We start from the raw sequence: 24,960 nt of genomic DNA on the forward strand, positions 1-24,960 counted from the left end.
AAATATGAAGTAGAATTAAAAAGATCCATCTATCCATCGTCTACACACGCTTTTTCTTTCTCCGACTCAAACACAACATATAGACTGATTAAATAAAGTTTTATCTGTGACGTAAAGACGCAATTAGCCAAATATACACTTTTTCTTGTTCTTATCGACCAGTTAATACACCAACTTAACCTCTAAAGTCAACAAATCAAAGATGAACAATTAACCAAATGTAGAGCGAACATCTGTAAAATCATAGGATAAAAAAGAAACTGCAAATAACCACCTCGAACTCCAACTGCGAAGCTGCAGAGGAGTTTAAATCATACTTTGGGTTTATGCTGCTGCCTGGACTTCATTTAAGACCAGCTCGCTTTGACAAAAGATTGAAATGAGGTCAGCTTGGGTTCAGCATCTGAAAATAGAGTCACAGCACGTATTAAAAAGTTCAAGAATCCCGCAGAACCAGAAGCTTTTTTCTTTTTAATTTATAGAAATGCAGGTAAATGCCCCAAACAATAACCGATTTGTGTTATCCATCTGATATTTACAATAGAGGTTCCAGCTAATAACACATTAACATTAGAAATGCACCAGTAAATTAGATTTGTAATTAGATTTCTGACCGTGGGTATTAGAAATAAATGTCACTATTGATCCCCCTTTTTTAATCTGCAGAATTAGCTATGAGTGATGCAGTGTTGCTTAGCGCTGCTAGCTGTGTAACGACTACGTTAAGCCTTTTGGAGTAAGTGCTGCATCAACAACTGAAAGGTGGGCTTGGTAAAACCACTGGGCAGGTACAATTACACTTTCAGCTTTGGGAATGAGATTGTGCTGGATTATATCCACTCTGTCTGACCTTGTGATTTTACTCCCCAGATTAGGAGACTGTCAGACATAATCTTCTCAAAGGGCAGACGAGGTCAAAGAAGGGATAGAAAGAGTCACTATGCTTTGTTTTCATTTCATTTCCTCATGTCTACATGGATATGTCCCTGATTTATTTTTATATATTTGATAGTGTCTGGATTTGTGATTTTTACGTTGGAACTATTTGACTGTGAGTTATCAGGGAAATATAAGTTTGGTGGCCAGAGACAGATCTGATGACTGGCATAATTACAGTAAAGAGAATATAAATAACTAAATAACACAGAAGATCCAGGTTCATGTAAAGCTGGGCTATGCATATAAGCAGTATTGTGAAGTAACAAAGTACAAGTACTTCATTACTGTACTTAAGTATAATTTTGTGTATCTGTACTTTACTTAAGTATATTTAATAATGGATACTTTTGACTTTTACTCCACTACATTTTACAGTAAGTATCTGTACTTTCTACTTCACTACATTTCTACAAAACCGTCACGTTAGTCGTTACATCCAAGTCGCATTGCACATTTTTTTTTGTTAAAATGAGAAGTACAGGGACTTAACAAGGCGCTGTAAAATCCAAGCAATAACGTGACCTACTAATTACGTGTGTCTGTTGTCAGCCATTGCCTTTAATGGATGTTTGTCAAATTATTGCTATTATTGTGACGATACATTTTGCTGGACGATAAATTGTCCCAGAAGTTATCGCGATGTATTGAGTCCATTTTCAAGTGATGTAATTATAATGCAAGAACACATTCTCATAGATCAATAAACTTAAAATGTTAATGTATACGTAACACTGGACCTGGAAGACATTTTAAATATCTAAAATAAGTAAACAACACAACACCACCAACAAAAAGGAAAGAATCATGAAGAATCTATAATCAAAATTGTCCTTTAAAAAAGGGCTAGTTGAAACCAAAGCACCAGACTGAAGACTTTTGTCATTGAGTCTTTGGTAGGAAGAGAGAGAAAAAAAGAAAAACCAATAAATCAAGCAAATGGAAATGATCGAGATGTTTTAATTTATCATGTAATTAATTGATTTATTGCTTATTACCACAGGTCTAAACAGTAGTACCAAGTATTGCGATAAAAATCTAAGACCATATCGCCCAAAACCTAAACGGAGTCAGTAGAGGTCGCTCCGCTGAGCATGCAGTAAAACATAAATGCTTATATAATGTCCTAAAAAATAAAATGACCTCCACTCGTTTGTTTCTTTTGGGGGTTTTTTGTCCAGTTTACTTGACAACCTGTTCAATATCCATTACAGGAAAAGCTAAAGGAGACCTCCACCTAATGTGCACTGATCAATATTTCAACATCACACATGACTGGCTGTCATGAAACATTACTTCTCAACTGGTGAGCTTAACTTTTGAATTTAATTGAAAGTGGACACTTACAAAATGGCTGTCCCATTTTCAATTGATTTTCCATTCTAAGACAAGCCTTGTTTTTCTGCTTTGAAAGCACTACCATGAGGTTTTTTTTCCCCAAATAGAAGCAATGGATATAAGGGGACAGAAAATGTTGTCAGACATTTATGGAGGGAGCAGATGGGATTTGAGTTAAAAACATTTCCTTCTGATAGTATAATGGGATTGTTAACACCTCTTGCAGAAGCATGGCCAAAGGATTTCCCTTTGTACTGTAACATTTAGGATTTGAAGGACTTGAGAAGTTAACTATATGCTTTTTAATTCCGTGAATATTTATTGGCAGTGTAGAAAAATACTAAAAATAATCCTGATAGCTTTAGTGGTTTTTAACGTCAATTGGAATTAATCGTATCGTTTATCATAAATCGCGATACAATTCTTAGCACGATAAATTCTAATTTATCATGACTTTTCCACTGTTTGTTTTAATAAAGGTCACAAAAAAGAAGAAGTAAATAGTTCTTATTGTCACTTTTATTTTTATCACAACATTTCCACAAAATTTCATGATAAAACTTTAAGTCCAACCCTAATCCTAGAGCAGGGGTAGGGAACTCCAGGCCTCGAGAGCCGGTCTCCTGCAACTTTTAGATGTATCTCAGCTTCAACACACCTGAATCCAACAGCTGAATGACCTCCTAAGTGCAGCCAGGTTCTCCAGAGTCCTGCTAATGACCTCATTATTTTACTCAGGTGTGTTGAAGCTGAGATACATCTCAACTTCAAAGTCGCAGGAGACCGGCTCTCGAGGCCTGGAGTTCCCTACCCCTGTCCTAGAGCAACAACACTAACAAATATGCACACATGCAACATCAAGTTGCGTTCCACACTCATCATTAAAACAAGCAGGATGCTACCAGGTTGAATAAGTCATTGTGTTTATCTCTGTCCTCCATTTGAAATAAGGAAACCAGCAATACGGCAGTGCAAAAACTGTAATTTAAGATGTTCGTCTAACACCGACCCACTGCTGGAGGTAAAAGATGCTTGGTGATTGCACATCACTGAAAGATGTGCAATCTTTCAGTGATTGCATATTACTGAAAGATTCACACATATGGTGCATGCAGCAGTCATTTCGCATGACTGATCTTTACTTAGATATTGTGGGACGTGGCCAAGAGAGAGAGAGAGAGAGAGAGACAATTCAGGCAAAGGAAATCCCTATTTGCTGCATTACCGAATCAGGCATAACAATCATGTCTGCATGCTTCCATGGAAGCATGGATGGTTAGAAACATGCAGAAGACAATGCAATACAAGTAATGAGTTAAGAGAGAAAAATCAGGATCAATGATGGGAAATCCTGTATTTGAGCCACTATTTTGGTTGCATTTTTATAGTCACTTCTGATAAACGTGTAAAAAATACATTTACTACAGCTATATATACATATACAGCAGCTGTAGAAAGGCATCAGAAGTTCACTGGACTGTAACAAGCGAAGCACTACACAATAAATACTCACATCGTCCCACCCTGCTCCGCTCCTATCAATCACACATCCCATATTATTTGGCCTCAACTCATACCCCAAGATTAAAGGGTGTTTTGTTAATTTCCTCTTCAGTGACACATCGACTTACCTCTAAAGCTCATGAGCTGCGTCTTAGAAATCAAAACTCTGATCTACTAATTACGTTAGAGCTAATTTAACTAGGTCCCAGATGCAGGTTACCAAATACACGTATCAAACACACCACAGAAAAACAATTAAAAATAACAATTTTCCCAAAAATAAATTGAAATATCTAGTGCCTTGGAAAGAAGGAGTCCACAGTAAAACACAACAATGATTTATGAAAGTTGCAAAGCTGCATGACTGAAAATGTTTTTGAAGAACAATATTTGTGTTTGTGGTGCTACAAATGCAGTACCATGCAGTTACAGCTACACAGTTACCTAAAAAATAGTATTTAATAGATTTTTTTTTAATTGTCATCAAAAAATTCACAGTAAAATATTGTGATAAAATTCTAGGTTTATATCTCCCATCTCTAGCCCATACCAGATCTCTGATTAGAGTTTTAGTTTCTGCATGACCCATCAGGGCTGGTTAAGCTCACAATTAGCCTTTTCTGCCCATCAATCATATCTTGGAGCATTTACCATACACACCGTTTACTTTTGTAGCTGCTACCATGTTTTGTACACATCATATTGTCTATTTAAGGATGTGAGAAATATTTTAAAGTCCAAAACTACATTGAAATTTAACAGGTTTTTTTTTTTTCATTGATTGAAACGAGTACAAATGAATGGCACCATCATCACTTTACCACTGCAGACAAACAACCTTCCTCCTCTTCAACTCAAAAGCTGTATGCAGGAGCACCTGCACACAACAGGCAAACCTATTCTTATAAGTTGTTACCAAGCTAAAGGATGTGAAGACCCTCTTGGGTTCATTTCATTCTGGCTTTAGACGGGCCGGACAGAGGGACGCACAGACGGTTTCCTCACAATCACCCCTGCAAACCTGCAGTGTGCGGCGTCTGCAGATGCTTTCTGTGAGGCTCTCACGCACGATCGCCCAGCCCAGCAACAACCCCGCCACCTAATCACATCCCATTTCATTGCTTGAATTACTGGGCTCCACCTCGATTTCTATTTTCAGACACTCTGATCCCCACGGTTATTGCCCTTTTCTCTCCCCGGCGTTTTATTCATTTATTTATTTATTTTTCCAAGTGCAAAGAATATCTACTTGGATTTTTTTCTTGGAATCTGATAAGATACGAGGTGGCATTTTAAGAAGGCAAATCTGAGGGAATAGTGCACGTTTTTGAACTTGTAGAGGAGGAGAGGCATCCTTATGTGTACACGGTTGATAATTAGTGAGTCTCTCTTTCTTTGGCAGGGTGGCCAACCTGCCTCTTGGATAATGGGCTTTATTTTATTTATCTGACACAAGCATCCATCACAAATCCACCTGCATTCCACGCTGTGTGCATGTGCTGTTTTCGCCAGAACATTCTGGTCCTTTCACCAAAAAAACTAAATAAATGAATAGAGCAGGAAAATCTTTAACTTAGAAAAGAATGTTTAAACTGGAAAAGCAGATTTATAAAAAAAAAATTAAAAAAATAAAAAAATCTTGATTACATGGAAGTAGAGACTCGAGATAAAAGCCTTGAAAGACAAGCAGGTATGAAACCGTCAGCTTTCTGAGCAGGATGACAGCCTGAATAAATCAAATGGAGGCAAAGCTGAGAAAACGCAACAGGGCAGATACGCCACCGAACGCACGAGCATGCAAAGCCACGGCGAGGCTTCGCCCATATTTCTTTCCAGTGTCATGGCTAAAAGGCTCGCCGAATTGAAAATGTATTTAAACCGAGACCCTGAGCAGAGATAGGGAAGGAGAGATGAGCTAAATTGGAGGACTGAGGGCAGAAAGTGTGCTGAGGAATCTGCCTGCCGTAAATGAAAACGAGTCGTTACGAACCTCAACTCTGAATGTCTTTAAAACTATTTTAAGTCTGACACAGCTGAAGGTAAATTCGACTATTTAAAACACTGTTTCCCTTCCATGGGCGTTTTCAGTTCTACACACGGCAGCAATGATGATGAGAGAGGTGACGACCCAGGATGCCATCTGATCAGGGGGCGACACAGGAACTCAAAAACAAGAAGAACATTTCTGCCACTTGTGTTTTTCACAAGTTTTCTCTTTCTGCTCATTTGCACATGAAGTCAGCTAACAGTGTGTCTGACCGTGTACACACAGTGAGAAAATACTACTGATCCTGAGCTAGCTAATAATGCTGAAGTTAGTATGTATTTTGATTAATTACAGAATAATTTGGACTAATTTTGATCAATTCTGTTTCAATCTCTAAAATAGTATGCTGTTTAACCCAATCAGGTATAATATCGCAATAAACTTTTGAGATTTTGATTCTTTCTTTTCATTACAAAAAGTGTGTTGTGGAATCTGGCACCAAGATGCCAGCTGTAGATCACTTCAGTTTCTGGACAGGTGGGAGCTACATGGATCTTCAGCTTTGTTCTGCAATTCTGATGCCACCTATGTGCTGAGAGTTTGTTCTTTTGGCAAGAAATAGGGGTGAGAATGGGCACACCACCAGGTCTACGGCTACGTAACAAGTAGAGGCACCGTTTATTACACTAGCTCTGTTTCCATTACAAATGTGAGCAAAACTTTGTAAATACTCTGCTAGAGTCAAAAATACACTACTGCTGTGTTTCCACTAAATTACAAACGCAATTAAAATCATACATCATGCAAAACACGCCACGTCATGATCCTCGGACTACTTCCTGACGTCGTCTTCTTTGTGATTTCCAACAGCGGCAACATCTGATTATTAGATGATACATTTCTAACTCATTTATAGCTTTAAAGCTATAAATGAGCTTTAAAGCTCATGATTTTTAGATAACTGTAAAGGGCTTCATATGAAACCTACAGAAAATACCGACCAGGAGTATGAAGGAATAGAGAAAGGAAAGAGGAATGAATTATACAAACAGGAGTGAAAACTGAAAGAAGGGATTAGTGAAAATAGAATAAAAAAAGGATGGAGGTAATGGATGTAAAGTAGGATAGAAACATAGGATGCCTTGAAAGATGTCAGGAAGGAACAAAAGATTGAAAGAGCAGTATTACATGTTTTGTCATTTCATAGCACAATCAATAAACTATGGTACCTTTAGTTGTTATAAAAAAATGCTATATATATATATATATATATATATATATACATATATATATATATATATATATATATATATATATATATATATATATATATATATATATATATATATATATATATATATATATATATATATATATATATATATATATACATATACAGTACAGACCAAAAGTTTGGACACACAGTTGTGTCCAAACTTTTGGTCTGTACTGTATATGACCTACAATTTCAAATTGGGCCTCTGTCTCTTTAAAAACTCCCGCTCTTTCTGAAACTCAACCTTCAGGAGGACATTACTACATCACTCCATTATTAACCCTTCAACAACATTTTTACCAGCGCTTACTGAGAAGAAGCTCATAAAACAAGTTCAGCAGATGCTCAGTTTCCACCAGGTGTTTGCTAATTGTTCCTGGCTAGTCTGCAGGAGTTGAGTGGGGGAGTCGTGTGGGATGACTGCTCTGTTAGGCGGAAGCTTGGAAACTGCAGCACGAGGAGGAGCTTCATCTTTGTAGGCGGGGCTAGGTCCACCTAGGCATTTTGCACAGCTGAGCGGTTGCCACGGGAGATTAAAGGATTTCTCAAACATGCATGAAAGAATCAAAGCAACACTCCGGGTATGTTTGTGATGAGGGAATAAAAATATAACATGATGTAAAGCTCAAAAAAGTTGCTTGAGTTTACATAATTTACAAGCAAAGAGAGGGATGAAAGTCTGGAAATGCAAATATATTTCTCAATAAACCGTTTTCCTTTTATGTATTCATCCACACCTGGAAAGTTCCTGCCTGAAATAAACATTTTGACACACTGACAATTTTACACAGAGGCAAGCAAGCAAAGCATATCGTGCCGGCAACTAGACGAGATATGGATCAATGATGTTGGATCAATGATGTTGCATCAATTCAACAATCATGTTGAATTTTCCCTCTTTTCTCCCCAATGAACAAACCGACAAAAAAACCCAACAAGGCTGACCTAAACATAAATCCTAAGTAGGACTTTTTTTTTTGTTCTTTTACCAGCTGACCTGACAGAGATTGTTCACCTCAGGTACCGCTAATAACCAGCAATGACGAATACACCATATCAGGACCCGGAGGCTCAGCAGCCATTCTAAGTCAGCTTGAGTTACTGGTGTAACAACCCTCGTTATGCTGTGCAGACTTCTGAACAGACCTACAGAAAAATGGGAAGTTGTCAAAAAAAAAATAAATCAACCCCTGCCTCGTTCTTAATCCATCCAAATCTCTGCCATACATGAAAACACACACGTACACAACCATGAGCAAGACAGTGAATTATATTAGGAATCAGCTTCCACGCACCTTAGCTTTGAAACTAATCACCCTTTAGCTATAGGTCCTCCATTTAGTCAGTGCATTACGCTCATCCATTAGAACAAATGTGTCTTCTTTACTCTCACGGTTCAGTTTACATTTTATACTGTGCGTTCAGGCATTTTACCCGCCTCCCGTTGCTATAGATCAAGTCCTGTAAAGCTACGCCCCCTACACTAAAACCCACTTCATTAATAGGTGTCAAGAGTCAGCGGTGCGTCGCCACATTACATCGCTATACACAGAGTGTTCACTACATCATGAATTTCTAGGCAGGGCCATAAAGAGAGAATAACTCATAAAGATAAATACTGTCAAGTTGTTGTGCTGTGTATGTAGCCTTTGGTTTGCCAGAGAGTGTTGGAGCTTCTTCCTCATGGGTCTTGTAGTCACATTTATACATTGCTCATTGGATGTATTTATCCTCACAAAGTGTGGGTTAGTGGCTTTCTCCAACAATTTATGTTTTCTAGAAATGTCCTAGTAATAGGCCTACTCTGTGCTAAAGTTATTTTTGTCCAGACTTCAAAATTAAAACCACAGTGCCTCTGCAACAACGTCTACTAAAAGGTGAATCTTGTGATTCAAGCAGCATGGTGGCAGCTTAACTCTACCCCAGACTCCTGTTACATCCGCTAAGATAAAGTCGCTGCGTCAGCTGTCATATACTCTACAGATGTTATACTAGCTAGGACACCACACTCTCTAGCCTCTTTATTAGGTGCAGCTTGCTAGTGCCAGGTTGGACTCTGCTTTAGCCTTCAAATCGGCTTTAATTCCTTGTGGCGTAATGTATTCGGAATAAGTTCAGCCATCCCAAGGGTTCTCTATTGGATTGAGCTCAGGTTTCTGTAGAGGAGTACCCTGAACCCATTATGATGTTCAAGGGAGAGGATTGAGTTGACTCAGAGGAGGACATTCAAACAATGTACAGTGTGATATGAATGTGACTATTACAGTGTAATATGAAATTAAAACCTCAAAACAGAAACTGAGTTCCATTGGAAAAAGAACTGTCCAGTTCAAATTAGTATCTAATTTCTTTGAGATTATCTGAGATTGTGTATGATTTAGCTCTTAGCTGACATGAGTGGTTCATTCAGAGATGGTATTTTGCCAGTTCTTGGTTACATTGATCAGTCGTTTGAGTTCCTAATGCCTTTCTATTGTCCCAAACCAGTGTGTCTTAAATCCCTTTCACCTTTCTCATTATTGATTTAAACTTTAGCCCATCTTTTTCATCACATCAAGATGCCTAAATGTGTTGAGCTACTAGTTTTGTTACAATCGAACTACTATATCTCATAAAGGCACCAGAGCATTTACCCAGTTTGAAAACAAGTTTAGAAGCTCTAGCTTTTTGCTTTTCAGCCTTAATAGACAAAGAGCAGTCTGTCATTCAGTTAGGTTATTGCCTTTTAAACCTCAGTCAGCAGATTTCTACTTTCGAGAAAATACATGCATTATTTTCTGAATTCATCTTTATTTCCTTAAAGAAAATCAATGCAATGCAAGTATGCAATACAGTGATGAATTTATAATTATAAATTTGAAACAAGATCTGGAGAATTTGTTTCAAATTCTCAAACAGAGCTAATTTCTTAGAAGAAAAATCTAGGAATGTGGTCACTGACAAGATATGTCCAAAGCATAGAGCAGGGCTAAGCAAAAATAAATCTGGACACATAAAATAGAAAATGATAAATTGATTCAACAACTGAAATCTGGTTGCAGCTGTACTGAGGGTTGTGATTGTGCATCGTCTTGTTCTCTCTGAATCAGTAACTATGCTGGTACATTATGTTTGCTTTCTCTCCATATATGTCACTGAGCATTTTAACCAAACACTTTCAGAAATGTTAGATGCAAAGTTGTCCAGTGAAACTGTTGAATGCTTCATTTTTCTGAAATAAAGACGTTGTCAAGGTAACCCTTTGAAGAAGGCCATACCCTTTCAGTCCTTTCTCAAACAGAGAAAAAAAAAAAGGACAGTAGGTAAGTAATGTCAGTGTATCAGCAAAAGAGTTGTAAATATTCAGGTTAGCTTAAGCTAGCCTAAAATGACAGTTGGTTGTTATTGCCCAATACGGGACGCGATTCATTCCGTATTGCTATAAATGTCTGATAGACACACCTACCTCACACCTCTCAACAATAAGTGTAATAATAATGACCAAAACAGAACACGGGAAATATTAGGGTCAGCTAAATTGTCGTTGCGGGACCTTATTAGGACCACACAAACTGACGCTGTTGTCATGGTTACCTAGAGACGGACACTATGCAGCCGCAGTGAGCTGCTATCAACCAGTGTCTCGATACTACACCGTCCTTAAAGTAAAACCTCTGGCAAAAATACAGATGGTAGTGGGAAGACACGGGCTAAACAATCACAGTGAAGGACATTCAGTTGGGTTTGATATCACACAGAATGGATCAGGAGAGGAACCGCAGAACCTAAAGAACCAGACATCAGTCTCTTCATCCCTCAGTCATTTCCTGAGACCAAAAATAATATAGATGGCAATTTAAAGAACAAATCATACAAGTAGATTAATAGTAAATGAATATCGTGAAGAGAACATTAAAAACGTTTGTTACGATTGTGTAGGAAAAATGTTGATATCTTTTATAAATAGTGTTTTGTGGTCAATATTATTTCACCATTTTATTAATGTGGGTTGTCAGTTTGGATAAGGCTTCCTATCAAGCTATAAGAATGATAGAAAACATGCTAACAAAAAGCCTCAGGCCTGGAGCCCATAGGCAGTTGTACAAGTTTATGTCTGGGGGGGGCGCCGGTGAGCTGTTCGCATCCACCTCATAAATATGTAGATGCACCCCTGCATATGACAGACATTTAATTTAGCAGCTTAAAAATTCTGGCTTTGCTAAACATAACTACAAAACAATTAATTTGTTTCAAAGTAATAGTGGTGCCATTTGGTACTTAATGATCTGGCTACTTCCCCTAGATATTCAAGGGTTATTGCGTCAACCAGAGTTTGGCAGCTAAAAATTTAGATTCGGTGAATATAAAGTGTTAACAACTAAAGTCGGTTCCCTGGTTCTGTACTGTGGCTGTTAGTGATAAGGTGCATTTTCAGCCACTAAGGAGAGATGAGAGAGAAAGATAAATCACTGAATAGCCCTCTGAAAGATGTGTCCCTCTCACTAGTGGAGGCCCCAAAGAGTATATATTTTGGGGCATATAAGATATAGGCCCCAAATACTTTGGGGCCTGTGTGTGTGTATATATATATATAAAAAAATTCCCTTCTCACCCACCGCGGGTGGTGATTCTTCTTCCTCTTAGCTCGGGTCCTCTACCAGAGGCCTGGGAGCTTGAGGGTTCTGCGCAGTATCTTGGCTGTGCCTAGGACTGCACATTTCTGGACTGAGATGTCTGATGTTGTTCCTGGGATCTGTTGTAGCCACTGTTCCAGTTTGGGGGTGACTGCCCCGAGGGTCCCGATGACCACAGGCACCACTGTGGTCTTCACCTTCCAGGCCCTCTCCAGTTCCTCCCTTAGGCCCTGGTATTTCTCTAGTTTCTCATGCTCCTTTTTCCTGATGTTGCAGTCACTTGGTATTGCCACATCCACCACAACGGCTTTCCTCTGTTGTTTATCCACCACGACTATGTCTGGTTGGTTCGCCCTCACCATTTTGTCTGTCTGGATCTGGAAGTCCCACAGGATCTTAGCTCGGTCATTCTCCACTACCTTCGGGGGTGTTTCCCACTTTGATCTTGGGGGTTCCAGTCCATATTCTGCACAGATGTTTCTGTACACTATGCCTGCCACTTGGTTGTGTCGTTCCATGTACTCTTTCCCTGCCAGTATCTTGCACCCTGCTGTTATGTGTTGGACTGTCTCAGGGGCCTCCTTGCACAACCTACACCTTGGGTCTTGTCTGGTGTGGTAGATCTGGGCCTCAATTGCTCTGGTGTTTAGGGCCTGTTCCTGGGCGGCCATGATGAGGGCCTCTGTGCTGTCCTTCAGTCCAGCTTTTTCCAGCCATTGGTAGGATTTTCTGATGTCAGCCACTTCGGTTATTTGCCGGGGTTCTGTTCTGTTCCCCATTGTTTGAGACATTCACTGAGCACATTGTCTGTTGAGGCTTTGTCCCTGATGTATCTATGGATCTCTCAGGGTGCTGGATTTGGGTGGAACCTCCCTACATTATATATATATATATATATATATATATATATATATATATATATATATATATATATATATATATAGATATGCATATATAATTACAGGTTATATAAATATATATAGATATATCTATATACATATATAGATCTATGTATATATAGATCTATATATCTTTCTGGTAAATAATTGCTTCTGCTTGCTCTCTCAGAGCAGAAACATCTCCTTCATATGAAGCCTGAAGTTGATGGTAGGAAACCTTCATCTGATCTATCTCATGAATCTTGACTGCATATTTATTATGTATATATATATATATATATATATATATATATATATATATATATATATATATATATATATATATATATATATATTCTGTAATTATGTATATTATAGTACTTAAGTAGGTAGGTGTCTGTATGGGTGTGTGTATCACTTTATTATTCTCCCTTGGGCTGCCTGAAGGTAGCGCATGTAGAGAATAACTAGAGAGTCAAGCAGAACCTCCTTGTAAAATATGTATAAAGAAGCTCAATTTGACTGCAACTGTATCTGGAGATTCCAGTTTTGCAAACAATTCCAGGTTTGAGCTGCAGTGTCTTTAAATGGCACATATGTTTCTCAAATATGAGCCATTTAGCAGTTTTTGAAATCAATAAGCCCTTTCTTTAGAACATCCTTTATATTGGCCAATTTACCCCGGAGAAAACCCACAATAACACAGGGAGAACCTACAACCTACAGAAAGAGGCGCCCAGTTAAGAACTGCCACCTCTTTTCTGTGTGGCTGCAGCTAAGCCATGTGGTTATTTATTTATTTTTTTTGGTGCATAATTTGATAAATATTTGGAGGGTTTTGAAAGGGTTCTGCTTGTTTTAGTAGCCTCTTTGCATTTGTCCCATTGTTGCTGATTCTTGAGACCCAGAGAGTGAAGTGTCTTTTCCACACTTGTTGAGGAGCCTCTTGACCTCCACAGGTTCAGGATCTGGACTTCCGATGTTTTCTGACCCGAGTTTTCAGACGGAGGTTTTTCACTTCCATGGGATTCTGATACAGAATGTGTGAATCCCTCAGCATCTCCTCTACAAAATCATTCACCTCCTCAGGAGATGCATGAGGTACCTCACAATCCTCTGACAGTGTTTCCTCTAAGAGGAAGTCCAGATCCATGGATGCCGGGTCAGGGATGATGTTTTTAGGGGTTGTGTTGTTGTCCCCATGTCTTACCTGACGCCTGGCCACTTTCCTTCTTGGAGGTCCTGGTTCTCTCTCTCTGAGCTCCTTTAGATTTTCCAGCTCGTTTGGTGGTTGAGCTCACGGGCGGAAAACATTTGCTGGAAAGCAGAAAGTTGATTTTGAAGATTGTCCTTCTCAGCTCCAAGGTCGTTGATAATGTTTAGGTCCCTCATCGAATTCTGGGAAAGAATTGCTTCTGCTTGCTCTCTCAGGAAACGCTTTCTTCATATGAAACCTGAAGTTGATGGTAGGAAACCTTCATCTCATCTATCTCATGAATCTTGCTTCATATTTAGACTGAAGCTCCTCATATTTAGTCTTAAGTGTCTCCAGCTCCTATATATATATATATATATATAACGTCACTGTTTTCCTTTTATGGATCTGAGACAGAAATGTTTTCTTGCTGGCATTGTGAGAGGCCTGCAGTTCCTCAAACTCCTGCTGCAACAGATATATATATATATATATATATATATATATATATATCTTCGTGCACATTTGAAGCAGCAGCAGCAGGGCTGAGAGTCTCTGGATTGGTGAACTTTTCTACAGCCAGCAGTGTTCTTTTAATTTGTTGATAAACTTCCTTGGGGTTTTTCTGCTTCTCCAGCTCAGATTTTGCTGCTCTCAGTTCCTTCTCCAGATTGACAACTTTTTGGTTCTCATGGAACCATTTGGCTCTCTCCATTTCCAGGAGAGATCCAAGTCTCTGGATCTCTCTCTGGAGCTCATTGACAGATGGTTTGTTTCCATTCCAGCCTTGGTGATGTTGTTCACTTCTCCATGTCCTTGACTGGGATCTCGAATGGGATCTGAACCCGCTGTTGGAGTATTGTTGTCTTTGGTACGACATCTTGTTGTTCAAAAAATATCGAAGTAGACTTACGAAGTGCTTTGCGTACGTCTGAACTGGTCAGTAGTGCAGCAAACAATGACCAGAAGGTAGAAGTTTGTTACATATGAAGAACAATGACGATGACATCACAAGCCTGATTAGTCGTGACATCACACAATGAGTCGTGACGTTTGAGAACTCTACCACACTAACCAGCACCCCCTCACTTTCCTGTATTGGAGGGGGACGTATTGTTGGGGTGGCTGTGATTTATTTTTTCTGTAGACTTTTGTTCATGTTTTTTTTTCTTTCTTTTCGTTGAGGCATTGCTTCTTAGGACATGTTACATGATCATCAAAATATCAAACAGCAACACTGTATTCAGTCACAGTCTTCTTCAGATTTGTTGGGAGATTGAATACTGGAGATCCTTCCTGCTCTCGACATCACCGTCCACCAACGACTCCTTGGACATTCTTGGATGATATTAGGACTAAGGATGGGCGATATGGACTTAGTATTTTATTGCAATATTTTGTGGTGAAAAAATAATTTCTTACATTTTTTTAGGTGTTTGCAAGGCTGTGACTGCATGGTGCACCACAAATACACAAATACTGCTCTAGAAAAACATTCCCAGAGCAAATGTATTTAATTTTATTTTCTTATTTACTGATATTTATTGATGCTCTAGTGTAACACAAAGTGGGGAAAATGGTAAAAATAAAATCCATGTTAATGAATGATGTTTAATCCTGTACTGTTAAATACAGGGGCGTGCTGTGGTGGCGCAGCGGGTTAGCATGACCCACGATTGGAGCGCCGCAAAAACTCTTCGGAGAAAAAAAAATGGACAGAAGGTAAGTGTATCAATAAGAGAGTTGTAAACATTCAGGTTAGCTTAAGCTAGCCTAAAATGACAGGTGGTTGTTGTCCAATACGGGACGCAATTTATTCCGTATTGCTATAAATGTCTGATAGACACACCTAACACACACCTCTAAACAACAAGTGTAATAATAATGACCTTGACATCTTTACTGAAGCCTTCAGGGCTTCAAATGAAAGTCTCTTTTCAATTTCCTCTGCGTCTAGACATTCAGGTCTGTTCCTCTGAATGAAGCTGTGTTGCAACAGAAAAGACAGGAATTGTGTCAAAATTACCTCATTGTTGATTGCCTAATTGTTAGTTGTTTATCTAAGATTGTCCTCTGCCTTTTTGGCATTGAATGAACACACGAGTGTGCTACAAATCAGGCAACGGAGGGATTGGGTCTGCACCACCTGTCCACAACATAGCTCACTAATTGTTGTAGAAGCAGTAATAGCTTACCAAATACACACAACATATGCTACAGGGGAGAAATGTATACCTATGAATCAATCACTCTAATGCATACCTGCATTGCAAATTTTTATTTTTATTTATTTAAGGAAAGGAAGATGAATTCAGTAAATGATACTTCAAGCATCACGTCTGTGCATCTGATATCAGAGCATACATAATGTAATCTGCAGGGTGCTGGAGTTTCTGAAATGAACAACAACAACAACAAAAAAACATCTGTGGAATGAGAGTCGTAGTTTAAAATGCCATTAAAGTTGAAGAAAACAAACAGCCTATGGAATTTATACAATTTCTACTTCAAATATGTGATTTATTTTAAAAATATGGTTTTAACACATTTGGTAAAATTATTATGTTGTGACAGTGTAATATATAAGATGGATAATCTGTAAGAAAAAAACTGAGCTGTTTGCCTTCTCCCAGTGCTAACTGCAGAAAAACACCTATTGGTCAGAAACAACCAATCAGAGCCAGGAGGAAGGTCTTAGCGTGTCAATCACTCTCATGTACGCGCCTGCTCAGCCCCTCCTCCTTTCTCTTTGCTACTCTACAGTTGGTTCACCATAACATGCTATGAATGCTAATGCTAATTAGAAAATCAATGGTTTTCCCTGAACAGTTAGTTGTTTCTCCACCTTTAGCTCATTTAGCAAAGAGTCCATGAGAATGACTGACAGCGCCACGACAGTATTCCTGGCTCTGATTGGTAGTTTGTGCATTTCTTCAGACAGCAGTAGTAACACAGGAAGTAGGTGGAGGACATCAATATTTTCATATATTAACTGTCTCATATTATACTGTCATGACTTGGTGACAGTTTTAATGTCGTTACACATTGCAGTTTTAAAGGTCCCAACCATGACCCTACGTGATTTCACACAATCATCACATACGAGGTGATGACAGAGTGTATTACTCTTAATCACTTGAATTTTGTTTGTCGTAAATTTCTCCTTACGGTCCAGTCTCATTCTTATTTCCCTGTTTTGACATATTTTACCTTAGTTTAAATCTGCATGCTCTCAAATGTACCTTTAACAACCCATTTGTACACCTGACATTCTCCACGGTGAGACAATAAAGGATATTTCTGTTCTTTGGAACATATGTGACAGCTGCCTTGATGTTCCACAAAACGTGCCTCAGCGCTTTGTGTTTAGACCCATGAAAGATGCGCCTCTTTGGTACAATAACACGCAGGGTCTGATGGAAAACAGTGTGACAGCCCCTTTATATTTCAAACACGTCAGTTCGCAGCCTTTGAGAACAAACGTTCTCGGTTTTTAATGTTTGACTTAAAAGGTGATTTGAAAACAGAAAGAAAATTCTCATTTTCCTTCACTCTTTTTTTTCTTCCAAATATTTTCTGTAGACGACGGTGAGACATCACAGAGGTAAAAAAGGATGGATGCAAATAGAGATTGTGAGGTATTTTGTAAATTATACTGTGAAGCTCATATTAGTATTTTGTTTTCAAACAGGTACATCTAGAAACAGACCCCTGCTTCCACTGAGATTAGACCACCTAATGGAGGCTAACATAATGTGACACTTTCCAGTCCCTGGTGTGACAAAGGCTTCGGTTTTATTTGCTTTTCAAAAGTTAGCCAACTTTTTACATGGCAAGCTTTTTTTTAAATTTATGTGCAGTGTATAAATTAATGGGATTATTAATCCAACAAGTAATTAATCCTGATCCTTTCCTGAAGATTGATTTTTCTACTTCTACTTCAGTTTTTTTAGTTTTTGCAACAGAGAAAACCAAGCTAACACACCAGCTCTGACTGTTAAAACCTGCATAGCCTTGTAGCTCATTCACAAAAGAACTGTGCCTTCTTTTTAAAACAAAGTACCAGCTTGTTTTCCTGCATTGTAAACAAGAGACACTTTTGACAAAGAAAAAAAATTCCACATGCGTATGAAAACGATAGCCTCAAGGTCACGACCAAAAAACTGATTCGTTTCCGATGAAAGGGATTCATATTGAAGGGCTAAAGCTAGCGGCGCATCCTCAGCGGATGTTTGTGTGCATCACTATAAACAAAGTCGGAGTTCACCAAGATGTTGCCTTGGTACCGTTGCATGAAGCCTTTTGTCAAAGGCAGTGATGAATAATTGAACAAGAAAAGACTAAAAACAAACCATAAAAAGAGCTGACGGAGGAAAGGTTAAGTGGCGAGAGAGAGCAACGGAACGAGAACGGTGTCAAAGGAGGCAAACGGCAAAGCGATCTGGTGAAATTTAACCAGAGCGATAACTAAACAAGAGGAAGTGAAGGAACGTCACCACAGGCAGCAATGATGCCCTGTGACCGGCGTGTTGCAGTGAAAAGTGTTTTATTATGCACTGTTTGGGGGGAAAAAAGGCCAACAGAGAAGAACATCAAGCTATTTTGGAACCCATAGAGACGGGAAGCAATGCTGAAGGTTTATGCCCATCCCTAGAAATGTGTACAACTTTAAAAAAAAGAGCTTTCTTTTTCTTGTGTCTTTCTTGTTCATTTGTCATGGAACTAAGACCATATTATCATGGTAAAAGCACATATCCATGGACTTTAAAGTGTCACTGAGACATCACTACATCATTTAAAAAGAGAAGCTACTGCCCTTTCATTCTGTCTACACAAAAACCGTGAATACTAAATATTTCTCACAGACTGCAATAAATTTTATGAACAGAAACACGTCTCTGTATTCCAGAGAGCCGCATTCTGTAGTAATTGGGTCAAACGTGCATCACGCCCGTTTGTTTTGCACAAAACCTCACTTTTGCAGAGACGTGTTTCTGTTCATTGAGTATTTCAATTTACCATTCACAAAATGTACTTTTCATCCGTCCGCTTCTTCTGCTCGTCTGATCCTGTTCAGGGTCCTCTGGGACTGGAAACCTATTTTGGCTGTCGCCAGGCGGAGAGCTGGTCTGCACCCATTACAGATCTCCATTTGGGGAGAGAGAAAAATGCAGCAACTATCTTATTGCTAATTTTCACCACATATCAGATTTTAGAGGCGCGAGCAGCAGATCTTCAAAGGCAATGGATCATAAGTTATTTTGTATTCTGTTAAGGCCAGCATCTCTCAGAAACATTTGGACTTTACCTCGGTGGGGGGTTAAAGTCTCGGCGGACTGTGACTGAATGCTACCATACCATGTTCATGTATCAGATTGGCCCAATCAAACTCCAGACCAAAATCAAATTAAGAATTCGTGGCAAGAGTTGTAAATTCATATTTATTTACTCTAGTCTGCTAACTCTACCAATGAAGAACAGGCAAACATTACAGTCTCTGGAGACATACTCAAAGATAAAATCTTAAAGTTGACCTATTCTGCTTCATTTAACGGGTTAGAATAGGTCAATATTCTATGCAATGTTCATTAAATTTTTTTACGCAAAATTGTTCTTAGATAATGACATTTAAGTCAGTTCTGCCATTTAGAGCTCCTTGCGGAATGAGCTGTTTTACGGCCTCTTGTCACTTTAAATCTAAATAAGCTGCTGCTGACCCGCGATTCAACATTTAGACTCACACACGAAAATGGCCTCAAATAGATGCAAAGCTATACAACTGTACATATTTGAAAAGCATAAGTGGAGTCTCCTGCACAACCAACCAGAACGCAGCAAGTAGCTTCTGGATGGGAAGTCAACAACAAAACACTTTTCTTTTCCAGCAGCCATTGCACAGCGCATGCAATGGTAAAATCAGCTGACCAAACGTCCTGGAGCTCAGCTTGAGTTGTCAGGTGACAGGATTGCTATGGCTTGTCAAACACCAAATAATATTAAAGAAGCAGTTATGTGAAATCAACTTTTTTCAGCTTTAACTCATGTTATAATGTTATTCCCCCATCAAAAGCATACCTGGAGTGTTGCCTTGAGTCTCCTCCTCAAGCTGCAGTTCCCAAGCTTCTCATAAGAGCTTCCTTGTACCCTAGTCCCCCACTTGGCTCCTACAGACTAGCCAGAAGCAATAAGCAAACACCTGGTGGACCTGCACACCTCCTGAGCTCATTATGCGAGCTACTTCTCAGTGCAATGCTAGTAAAAACGTAGTCAAAGGGTTAATAGAGGAGTCATGCAATGACTTCCTCAAGGCAGATTTTCAGAAAGAGCAGGAGTTTTTAAAGAGACAGAGGCCCAATTTCAAGGCATTAAATTACAAAGTTAAGTGTCTAAGTCATATATGATATAGAATTTTTATAGCAAATGTATCTATCAGATTGTATTATGAAATGATACTATTTGTCTGGAAAACATCATAGTTCCCCTATTTTATTTATTTATTTTTTTCACTTTTAAATCGCTTGGCTTGTTTTTAGACACAACTGAGACCCAAATGGCTGCATGGAAATGTGCAAAATGTACATTTTTCCCTTTAAAGTGATACATACAAGTTCATAGTTGTTACCACAAAACTAAACCCCCGGAGTCCCCAAGAGAACCAGCTCCTACGCACAGCATCAAACATGACGCAGGTGGAGACCAGATGAGGTCAGAGGAGGCTGTAACAGCCGCTGTCATGCTTCGTCTGCCTAATTACTAAAGCAAGCTGCTTCATGCTGCTGCTGCTAGACTGTAGCACAAGCTCCAACTCATCAATGGTCACCTGCGTGCTCACACAGAGGCCTCTGATGGGTCTGACATACTTTTAACAAGAGCTGCAGGAACTCAGCTCAAGCTGAGAACAGGATGAAAAATTCAAAAGGTGTCACATCTAATATGGGTGACGTTAAAATGTCACACACATCTCAAGCGACATCCTCACTCCAATCCTTGTTAGCGGTATTTCTCGCCTTTCTTTCCGTGGCGGACCAATTTGTCTGTATGTACAAGAGTTGGCTGGTAAGGGGCAATGTTAGGTTGTGTGTGTTTTTTTTCTTCTTAAAGCTTAGGAGAAATGCTTCATTTAACAGCCCAAGCTGGGATTTTGGAAAACCCACTCAGTGTCAAAGGTAAGTAAAAAAAAAAAAAAAAGCCAGTTATGTAAGAGCTTTTTAAATAAAGATGAAGATGCAATCAAAGCATTTCTGTTTCTTCTTGCCTCTCAAGTTTGCCAAAGTCCCAATTTAGAGTTTTGAATGTCACGATCGACAAATTTATTTATTTATTTATCTTACAAAAAGATTTGAGATACTGGAAAATCAATTCTAAACCAAATGGTAAATTTCAGCAGGCTCTGACATTGTGAGTATTTGCGTGAGGACTTGTTAGCATCTTTCTTCACTTCACTTCGTTAATTACCTTCGTTAATTACGGCTTCTAGAAACAACCATTTTTTTTTGGCAATAAGTACATGTTTTGTTGATCTCAAAAAATTCAGTTGTTCCTAAAAACCTCCCAATTATTAAGTCGGAATCGGTGAGCACTGCCCCGTTACGTAACAAAGCCAGCCCCGTTACAAACACTTCATTATTCGACGACAAGCCCGTTTGGTCAGCTGGTTTTACCGCGGCAGCCAGAAAAACGAAGTGTTTCGTTGGTGGCTTCAGTGAACGTCTTATATCCAGTCACGAAGAACACATCTACATGGCTTAATTTTAATTTTAAATCATGTTTCTACATTCTCAGTATTGCATTAGAAATTCAAAATAACTTGCTGAATTTCACACAAAAAGAAAAAAGTACTCTCAGTTGAGGTAGTTTTTACAGAACCTGTCTGGTGATATGGGAGAGGGGAAAAGCTGCAGATCAAACATGAATTGATGCTTCTTCAGTTTTACAATTCTGCATCTGTTTGCTGCCAGTTTTAGAAAAAGCAAGAGAAAACACTAAAGTGGGGGCGTGGCCAGGCGCAGCTAATTTGAAATTAAAGTGGCAGGAGACTCTAAAACAGCTCACCATGAAAGCAGCTCAAACCAGGCAGAACTGACCTGGTGAAGTCTCCTGATCTGAAAATGACTTTGTGCAAAAAAAATATAATGAATTTGTTTTGCTTTATCAAAAGGGATAGCATAACTTGTTCGAGGTCGCCTTTAAAGTTTAGAAGCAGAAATATTGTTTTTCCATTTAAGGTTTCACTTATTTCAACCAATATGTTCAAAATAATATTTGCTCTTTATAAAATTTAAAAAAACATAAGAAAAGAGTGAAAGCTGAAAAGATGGGTAGAGGGAGGAAGTTTTGATAATGCGTTTGTGTTCAAGGGGAAGAGACAGGATTCACTACCTGCCCATTCACCCATAAATCAAAGGTTCATCCAAATGTCAGCGCAGCATTACTTTTTTCTCTAGTATTTATTCCTCCAGGGCTCAAATCATTAGTATTTATGAGACGCGGAATAAAAGAAACAAAGATTTAATGTCCTATTATTCCACATTTATGGTCTGTAGGAAATTTTACAAGCAGCAGCTGCCCATGGCTGGTTTATGGTGAAATGAAACGGCACTCGCTCAACATTCAAAGGGTTAGAAATGCAGCTGCAACCACTGCTATTTGTATATTTCGCAACAGTCAGAGTTTTAGTTTGCTTCGTTATTACTTGTTCCGAACAACAAGCATATTGGGAGTATTAGCTTAAAAGAAACACTGAGTTCCTTTAAATGAAACCCCAGCTGTTTAGAGCTGCCTTTAACGTAGGGTTAGAAATGGAACATTGACCGACATATTCGACGTCTATTGATGATTTTCATGATGGCACTCATCAAAATATAAGATTTGTAACTGGTTGACACGATAGTCAACTGTTTTTACGGTTTCTTATTCTTGTGTTTTGATGATGTAAAGCATTTTGAACTGCCTTGTTGCTGAAATGTACGGTACAAATAAACCTGATTGATTGATTGACTATTGTTGGTCAAGTTAGTTAGCATAGTTTACCCACCAAATGTTTGCAATGCTGCCCTGTTAGTAAGTACACTTCCTATGTACTTAGTTACTACTACTTTAGTTACTATAGTCACTATGACTGATTCACTTCCTATTTTTAGCTACTTACTATTTAATATGGTTTATTTGCCTTTTTACTAATATGTAAAATAAAAAAACCTTACATTTACTGCCAACATAATTATGTACACTTTTTATTTACGTATCTATTGACAATTAGTTACTTAAAACCTATCTAATAATACAAACACTTACTTGTGCTGTCATTCACTCTTTTACAACTAGTTACTGATTCACTGATTAATATAAGAGGGGATTTCAGCAAAATGTCGTCATATTGTCAGTGAAACATGTTGATTTTAGCTAAAAAAAAGCTGAAATTTTCATTACTTTGGCTCACTGAGTATGAGATGTTAGGATCATTTTAAGCTAACACTAAATGGCTTCCTGCAGGCTGGTTTTATTTACTGGAGTCATGAATTAGCATTTGAGTAAAAAAAAACAAAAAAAACAAACAAACTGCAATGCAGCACATTGTCGAATGTCAAACTCATCCTGACAGAGTGAAGTACTCATTAATACTTATGTGGACTTTATTAACTCTAATGTTTGAGCCATTACTTTTATAGTAAATTAGTTTAATTGAATTGAAATTGATGCAGTGTTGGTTTAATCTGTCTTATCGTAATTGGGATTTGAGTTGACCAAAATAACAAAGATACAAATTTTACAAAGCGACAAGATGACCATTGTTGTTTAATAAGGATAATGACTTCTGAGCCCAGCCACCACACAGAGGAAACTTATTTCAGCTCCTTGAACGTTAAATGTTGAGTCTGTGTCTTTGGTTATTTATAGTTAGTGTAAAATTTCCCACCATATTTTTTTTTTTTTCAGGGTCGTTGGTGGTCTTTCTGGGAATCCCAACCCCGTACAGAACATCAGCTTGGAGAGGAAGACTGTCTTCATGTGGCGGTGAGGAATTTACAGGAACCGTGGAAATACAGAAATAGAAAGTTGATGGTCCGCAAATGCTTACACACGTGAATGTGTGTGTGTGTGTTTCCTTTTCCAAACATCCAAACAAAAGTCTGATGAAACAAAGACAAACTCCAAAGTATTTCAAACAGCAGTTTATATGCAAATCATTCTGGCAAGCAGGATTCTAATTTAATGGTTGTGCACAAAAAAGCCCCAACCAAATGATTTGCAGTGTTTGTCCCATTATGAGGTAAAAGTCAGTTAGCACCGTGTGATTTATTGTTCTTATTCACACAGCCAGGCATGTTTACAATGTAACTTTTGTTATTTTACAGATGTGTGTTCAGGCAGTAAATCCACTAAAAAATAAAAGGTAAAATTAGCAAAATACCATCCTTTTTTTTGTATGTTCAGGTCTGTTGTTACCTGCATAACAAATTAACATAATTTTAATGCACAATGAAACCCATCACAATCAGTTTTGATCAGGAGCTCAATAATCAGTCTGGAATTGATATTAAAATGTGAGTGAAATTAAAAACCTTAAACTTCTGACAAAAATACTATCAAATATTTATACAGTATTAAGGCTGGTAATTAAGGGGGGAAAAAACATATTTGAAGACAGTTACAAGAAAATCTCTAAAAATTGTTCTCTCAAACCTTTCTGGTGTTAAAGCTGCAGTAAGCAACTTTTATAAAAAGTATGTTTTTTTAAACATATTGGTTGAAATTGTCGTGACAGTTTGTAATGAGGGAGATAATTTGAAAAGATTGAGTTCCTCCACCTCTTCTCCCTGTGCTGATATTGCCGTCTGAAGAAACGCCCGGCTCCTGACCAATCAGACCCAGGGGGAGGGTCTTAGCGCTGTCACTCAGCCGCATGTACTCGCCGCTAAATGTGCTAATGGCAGAGAAACAACTTACCATAACAGGAAAGCTGTTTATTCACCCTCCTGGGTGGCCATGCTAACTAGTCTAAGCATTCAAAACAGGCTATGCTAGCTGCAGCATAGCAAAGAGCAGGGATTGAGTGTTGATTGACAGCAGTAAGACCCTCCTCCTGGCTCTGAATTCCTGTCTCTAGTTAGCCCTGGAAGCACTGGGAGAATGCAAAGGAGCTTGATATTTTCATGATGTCCGTCTCATAATTTAGGATCATTTTGCATGTAAGAGATAAAATTCTTCGGCGAGACTGCGTAAAAGTATTAAAG

General features: G+C 38.5%; 1 protein-coding gene and 1 long non-coding RNA gene across 2 annotated transcripts in view; one reads left to right on the plus strand and one right to left on the minus strand.

The window, feature by feature from the left end:
• htr2cl1 (5-hydroxytryptamine (serotonin) receptor 2C, G protein-coupled-like 1) overlaps nt 1-24,960 on the minus strand; it is a 322,666-nt gene that overhangs the window by 150,241 nt on the left and 147,465 nt on the right. The window lies entirely within an intron of this gene.
• Nucleotides 15,363-17,511, plus strand: LOC122819936. Its single transcript, XR_006368690.1, has 3 exons — nt 15,363-15,448; nt 17,309-17,330; nt 17,418-17,511. It is a non-coding gene; the product is annotated as an uncharacterized LOC122819936 (long non-coding RNA).

The sequence above is a fragment of the Gambusia affinis genome, linkage group LG18 (assembly GCF_019740435.1).
Source record: "Gambusia affinis linkage group LG18, SWU_Gaff_1.0, whole genome shotgun sequence".
NCBI lineage: Eukaryota > Metazoa > Chordata > Actinopteri > Cyprinodontiformes > Poeciliidae > Gambusia > Gambusia affinis.